General features: G+C 61.1%; 1 long non-coding RNA gene across 1 annotated transcript; it reads right to left on the reverse strand.

Moving 5' to 3' along the window:
- Window positions 1-5,520: 5,520 nt before the first annotated feature.
- Window positions 5,521-6,798, reverse strand: LOC111728825. The gene is made up of 2 exons (XR_002775967.1): window positions 6,700-6,798; window positions 5,521-5,726 (listed from the first exon to the last, which is right to left on the reverse strand). It is a non-coding gene; the product is annotated as an uncharacterized LOC111728825 (long non-coding RNA).
- Window positions 6,799-7,274: the final 476 nt, after the last annotated feature.

The following is a 7,274-nucleotide window of genomic DNA, read 5'->3' on the forward strand; positions in this document are numbered from 1 at the left end:
GAGCTGTGTCCCCAGCGTCCCGGGGTCCTGCTGGACTGCAGATGAGGCAAGGCGGAGGCCTCTCAGAATTGGGGTGGAGAGGCCACCTGGTGGTCCTCTGGGGCTCCCCTCAAAGCTGTGACGCTGCTGATGGGGCACAGACCCCCCTAGGCCCACCCCCAGCGGCCTGACACCTGCCGTCCCCTGGGTGCCTGCCATACTCTGTGCCCAGGTGCGGTGTGACCCCTGCAGTATCCCCGAGGGGCACCTACCAACCTCGTGTTACAGGGAAGGACATCGAGGCTCAGAGAGGTGGAGTGACTTGCCCAGGGCCACACAGCCGGCCCTGGCTTGTGGGGTGGGGTGGGACTAGCGCACTCCGTCTGTGGGCAGCTGGCAGCCACGTGACTCCTGCCAGGCTGGGCTCCCACGCGGCCTCGGCCGCTCAGCCTGGACCGGGGCACCCCTCCCAGACCCCCCTGTGGCACTGTCCAGCTCGGCCGGCAGATCCTGCTACCACTCTGGGTCTGCTCCCCATTTTTTCCGTCCTTGGTCCTTGATCTTGAAACTCAGGTGGGACTGAACCCCAGCCATTCGGGATGAGCCCTGATCGGCATATCCCGCCCCCCGTCCTCAGTGACTGGTTTAGGGTGGCTCCTTTAACCAGCGAGAGCCAGTTCCACACAAGGAGACCTTGGCTGGAGCTGTGTTTTCTTCCCTGGCCCAGACTCTGCCTCAGCGTATGGACCAGGAAAGGCTGTGACCGGCAGCCCACGGATACCCTAAGGGGAGAGTCTGCCTGGAAACAGGCACCCGAGGAGTGGAGCCGAGAGGAGGGGGAAAGCAAGCTGGTCTCAAGCCTGGATCGGGCTGTGCCTGAAGCTGTTGGTTTCTCAGCTCTCGGTCGGCTGAGCCGGCAAATCCCCTGTAATGCCGAAGTCAACGTGGTCTGGGGTTCCACAGGGACTGTGACTTAGACTGTTGTACGGAGCCGTGCCCAGCCAGACCCCGACAGGAAACAGATTCACCAGGAGAACTCAGCACTGTAGGCACTCGCCATTTTTTTAAAGTGCCTACTATGTGCCGAGCATTGTCTCCTTTATGTCCACGCAAGAAGGTCCGCATTTTACAGGCGAGGACCTGAGACAGAGAGGTGAAGGGACTCACCCAGGACCACGTCACCGAGACGCGAATTCGGATCTATCTCCTCCGGAGCCTGCGTGGGTCCCTCTGCCCGGGTAGCCCCTCCCTGGGCCCTGCCTGTGCCTTGGAGCCCAGAGCCTGGCCACACTGGACATTGGAACTGGGGCGGCCACTGGGTGCACGTGCCAGGGAACATTTGGTTGGCACTGGGAGACCCTGCAGGAGGCGTGGGCGGTAAAGAACCAGCCCCCGACCTTGACCTCTCTGCCTGACTGGTAATCCTCGAGGACCACACACTTCCGGCCTCGCATCCCTGCAGACAGAGTCTGTATCTTAAACACACGACCCTCCAGACCGGCTCCCCTCCGTTCCCCTGCCCCAGCCCCCCTCCTTCCCCCGTCAAGCCCCAGACTCTGCGTGGGCTTCGCGCCCACATCCGGGTCCTGTCCCCGGGCTCCTCCCCCGCCAAGGGACGTCCTCCTCCATCCCCGCGGCCCCCGCGGCCCCCGCGGCCCCCACACCACACCCCGCTCTCGTACTGCCAGAAAGGGCTCCACCTTCAAAACCTTAGTTTCCAACTCAGCCCTCGCCTTGGATCTTAAAAATATAACGGCTTTGTGAAGACACAAGTCACATGCCGCACAAGTCACACTTTTCAAGCGCGTGGGTCGGCGATTTTTAGTACATTCGCAGAGATGCGCAGTTGTCACCTCAGTGGACTTGGGGATGTTTTGTCACCCCCACGGGAAGTGCCAGGCCCCCTAGTTATCGCTCCCTCCCCCTCCTCCCATCCCCGAAACCCTGAGAATCCACTTCGGCCTCTATAGATTTGCCCATTCTAGACATTTCCTATAAATGGAAACTTTTTTGTTATTTTTTCCTTTTCTATTTTATTAATTAGAAAGGCACGTTTCCCACTAAAACACAGACATTCGTACTAAAAAAGGAAGGAAGGAAAAACCCCACACCTGTGCAGGTCCCTGTGCCCAGGGAGCCCCTCCCTGGGTGTGCGGCCGAGCCGCGTGTCGTGGGTGGGGACGGGAGGATGGCCGGCCACCAGGGACGAGGTGGAAGCTGGGGATATGGACGTCGCCCAGCGCCCTGCACGTGACCAGACCCTGGCGGCCGGGGGACACCTTGCCACGCGGTTCCGGACTCTTCCACCTTCCTAGAGGACGCTGGCTGGGCAGCGGGCCGACTGGTCCAGCGGGTCACGAACGGCTCCCACAGGAGGCAAACCCAAAGCCGCGCTGGTGGACGGACGTTTGTGTGACGGGCTTGGACTTCGGTGCTCGTGCGGGACTATGCCAGCCCTCATTCTCAAACCCGCCAGCATGCCCTCTTCACCAGGTCATGGGGACCGCCAAGGACCGGCCAGGGGACGCTGATGGTGGCATGGACCTACCCACCCGCCAGCACTCAGCTTGTCCTGAAGGTCCCACACCCCTGGGAAGAGGGGAGGCAGGCCCTGGACAGCCAAGGGTGGCTCTCTGTGGCACGGTGTGGCCAGGGACACATGAGGCCGGAGACGTGGGTTCTGGCCAAGGGCGCCGGGCCCCAGAGCGGAGCTTGCACTTGATTCTGAGAGCGGCGGGGCCGCTGGGGGAGCAAACCGGCCACGTCCCTGAAGGAGCTGAGAGAGGACAGCGGTCCCACCAGGGCCGGACCCCGTGGCGCCCAGCACGGTGCTTGGCCATTTGGCGGCACTTTGAGCCGCAGACCCGATGCCTTTTCACTGCTTGAGCGTGACGTGCTGGCCGAGAGCCCCGCCCGGCGTGACGCGGGGGGTGGCGGGTGAGCCCGTGGCGTGGCCCCATCGGGCGTGGCACGGGCGCCTGGAATTTCCCTGCATGGTGGACACGTGGCCGCTGTGGTTCCCTGAGCCAGGGGCCCCACCGTCACCCGTCCTCTCTGTGGCTTTGTGCAGACTCAGCACTTCTCCGATGCCTCCGGCCACAGCCATCCTTGGTGACCGCAGCCCTGAGGCGCGCCCCCTTCCTGCACCCCTTCCGGGTGGGTCTGAGCAACGGATCCCAGCCTGGCCCCCGGCGTGCGGACCGGACTCAGCGCCCTCGCCCTCTCCGTTTCCTGGGGCGCCCCCACCCCCAGTCTTCTACTTCGAGCCTTGCAGGCTCCTGCAGGGACATCTCTGTCGCCCTCCCATAGGCCTTTGCCCCTGCTCGCCTCTCCCGTGGGGTGTGCTCTCCCTTCCTCTTCACGAAGAACATTGGTCCTCGACTTAGGACCTGCCCCCCCGCCCCCCGCTGTGTCAGGCGTCGCCCCTGGACTCGCTGCCCCGGGCTTCCCCCAAACACCCTACATGGCATGTGTCACCTGCATTTTCCAGGGCCACCACAGCCTGGACTAAAAAATCGGTGCCCTTGTCAAAGTAAATCTGCGTTTTGCTGATGCCTACCCCACTGCTAAAGCAGCCCCTCCCCCACAACCCCTTCCCTGCCCCTCAGCGTTCCAGACATCGTCTCTGGGATGTCTCGGGGCTCAGGGACGAGCTGGATGTCCCATCTCGTCTCGTGAGGCCGAAGCCCAGTGTGCGGCGTGTTCACCGCACCTGAGACGAGAGATGGCAGGTGGAGCGGGCGGGGCGGGCGTGGGAACGCAGGGGCGGATGGCTCCTTCCCTGCTACATCTAAGAACCCCTACTTCCCTGCCCCAGCCCCCGCTGCCCCCACACGCTCCCCCAGACCGGTTCCTCGTTCCCTGCAGCCCTGAGCTCTGCAGTCCCAAGGCGGGAGCCCTCCGAGAAGGCACAGGAGTGGTTCCACCTGTCACCTGGCCACCTGGGGCTCTTCACTCCACGGAACAAATGGACAGAAATGGGGTCGCTCTACGAGCTGGGGTGTGCTCCTGATTCCCCAGGGGAGATCGGGGTGCTGCCACACAGCGAAGGCGGAGGGGACACATCTGCGGCCTGGGGGCTCTCCGTGGGGCTTCTTCCTGCCCACAGGCCCGATAATAAAAGTTAATGAAAACTTGTAGAAACTAAAAAAAAAAAAAAAAGACCACCGAAAGCTCAGACGCTCAGGAATAAAGGCTTGGGTCACCCATTAGCTACAGGAAGCCTGGGCGGGTGGTGGAAGATGGAAATTCTAAAAAAACTAGTCTGCGGCCAGCGGCGGACCGGAGAATCGGAGCCGCTCGCATCGTTCGTTCTCTGCTCCCGACTTTATCGAGATGCAATCGACATGGAGCATTGTGCTATAGTGCGTCGATCTGACACTGTGTGCGCGTGTGTGTATGCGTGTGCGCACGTGTGTGCATGTGTGCGCACATGCGTGTGTGCGTGTGTGCATGCGGGCGCATGCTGTGCACATGCTGTGTGCACGTGTGCGTGTGCGTGTCTGTGCGCATGTGCAGTGTGTGTGCACATGTGTGCACGTGCGTGCGTGCATGTGCGCGTTCGCATGCACACGTGTGCATGTGTGCACGTGTGTGCACACGTGTGTGCGTGCGTGCATGTGTGTGCGTGTGTATGTGCACACATGCATGCGTGCGTGTGTGTGTGCGCGTGCACATGTGTGTGTGTGTGTGTGTGTGTGTACTGCGACATGTTTGCCACCACAGTGTCACAACACCTCCGTCAGGTCTCCTACCATTTCTTCTTTGTGGTGGGAACATTTAAGATTTACGGTCTTAGCAGGTCCTACGATGTTATTACCGTGATCAGCATGCCGTAATCACGGTCCTCTAATAGGAAATCTGGAGCCCTGAGCCAACATCTCCTCGCTCCCCTAGCCCCTGCTGACCACCAGTCTATGGTCTCTCTCCGTGAGTTCAGCCTTTTTAGATCCCCCACAGAAGCGATGTTGTAAGGTCTCTCTGACTCATGTCACTTAGCACAGTGTCCTCAACGTCCATCCATGTCGTTGCACATGCCCAATACCAGCGTTTCTGACCCATGTGCAGCCTCCCTAGTCACCTGCTCCTGGGCACGCCACCGTGCCCTGGGTGGGTCACACCTCCAGGGACTCGGGGTTGGCCTTGCTAGGACCCCAGAGCTGGATTCCACGAGCAGCACTCAGAGCCACGTCATGGGGAGAGGATTGCCACAGAATCCACCGGAAGGGTGACGTCATGAGCCAGCGTCTCCATGGACATGGCTCTCTGGGGCAGCTCCCCAGCAGAGCAGCCCTGCTCGCCATCCTCCAGGCCCTGGGGACGGTCACGCGGCCCGCACCTGTCTCACGAGCAGTGGCAGAGGGCCAGTGGCCAGCACCTTCTGTGCGAGGCAAGGCGTGTGGTCGCTTGGACAGATTCAGGGCGGCCCCGTCCCACCCCCACCAGGGGGCGCCCTCTGCACCGACCCTGTGCCAGACTTCAGAGTGGGGGCAGGGACTGCGCATGGACAGGTGGACAGGGTCAGAGGCTCACGCAGGCGGCTCCCAGGCTCCTAGAATTTATCCCGAGGAAATAACCAAGGCTTCACTCAAACGGCAAGTGGCAGATGCTTCCCGCAGCGTTTCGATGACACCGAAAAATCAGAACGCTTCAAATGCTGCACAGCGGGGGGTCTGAGGAAGCCGCGTGCCTGGGCCACAGACAGCATGGCCCCTGCGCGGTCCGCGTGGAGGGGGTCACGGTGCCTCCTGCAGTGAAAAAGGGGGTGCCATTTGAGTAAAAATCAGCAGTGATGTATGCGTATACACCGCTCAGCCAAACCTGGAACATCTCCCAGATAGGCACTGTGGCGGTGGGACCCTGGTGACATTTTCCTCTCGTCGACTGCCCGCCCTCCTCTGCACTGACACGTTTCGAGGGCACACCTCGTCATGGCAATTGTAGAGCAACGTGCACGAGTGTGCGTGTGTGTGTGCACATTGTGTGCGCACGCCTGTTGCTCGGCCTGGGTGTGTGTCCGTGTCCAGCTCCAATCACTGTCTCGCTCGGCAGACATCCTGGTCCCCAAGGCCCGTTCCCAGGCCAGGAGGAGTGCTCTTCCCAGACTCGAGGTCCTGGGACTCCTTCCGGAAGGCAGAGGCGGGCGGTGGGGAGGCTGGCGGCCTCCAGCTGGGCCCGGGGGCCCGGGATGCTGAGAGCACAGCACAGACCTCCCAGAAGGCCGCGGCCCGGGGACGGGAACTTGCTTCTTCCTTTGTCACCACAGAGGAGCGGAGCACGACAGGGCCTGAGCCAGCGTCTACCCCTGTTGCGCAGGTGGAGAAACCGAGGCAGGGAGGGCGCCAAGCGAGCCCGAATCCCAGAGCGAGTGGCGGGGGGGAGACGGGGGCATGGGGGCGGGGCTCAGAGCACGGCCCCCTCCCCGCCCTGCCCCTGCCATCACAGCCCCCAGGGGTCCTGTCTCTTCAGGGTTGGACGCTGGTGACCCTGCAGTGAATTAGACCTGAGCCCTGCCCTCGAGGAGACAGGGTCCGGGAACATTTATTGAGCACCACTGCATGCACCCAGGAAAAGCGAAGGGGCGTGTTCTCTGGTTGACATTCAGCTGAAGTCTGCGTTGTGTCCTTGAGCCCACACGCCCCGTCCAAGACACAGCTCTGCCGCTCCCCAGCCGTGGGTACCGAGCAGATGACCCAACTGTCTGAGGTGCCATCTCCTCACCTGTAACTTGGGGCGACAACACTGACCGATGAGGTGGCCTGCACGGTGCTGCCCAGACGTGCTCGGGGCACAGCGGCCATGACCTTCCGTGCGCTGCTCCCCAAGGTCCCACGTCCCCATCGTCTCAGGCCACAGGACCCCCCGGCTTGCTCAGGAAATGCCTGTGTGATGATGTCACCTGACATGCTGACACAGCTGCTCCCCAGGCAGCATCCTGCCCTCTGTAGTGGGCGGGGAGGGAGGGCGAGTGACAGGGACTTTGCACATCCAGGAAGGGACTGTGTCCCACACTGTCGCCCCTTGTCAACTGCCTCTCTTTTTCCGTTTCTGTCTCTCGAGATGGGAAAATAACTTATTTTTATATAGCTTGTTTATTATTATTGTTACTGATTGTACCTAACAACAAAATTTTGTTGTGGATAATTTAGAAAGTAGCAAAGAGTATGCAAAAAAATCCTTTTTTATAAGTCATCTCCCCCCAGGAGGTTAAATGGTGGCCCTGAAAAGTCCGTGTCCACATCCTAATGCCCAGAATCCTGTGAATGTGGCCTCATTTTGAGAAACGGTCTTTGCAG

Source organism: Pteropus vampyrus, unplaced genomic scaffold, assembly GCF_000151845.1.
Source record: "Pteropus vampyrus isolate Shadow unplaced genomic scaffold, Pvam_2.0 Scaffold231, whole genome shotgun sequence".
Taxonomy (NCBI): Eukaryota; Metazoa; Chordata; class Mammalia; order Chiroptera; family Pteropodidae; genus Pteropus; species Pteropus vampyrus.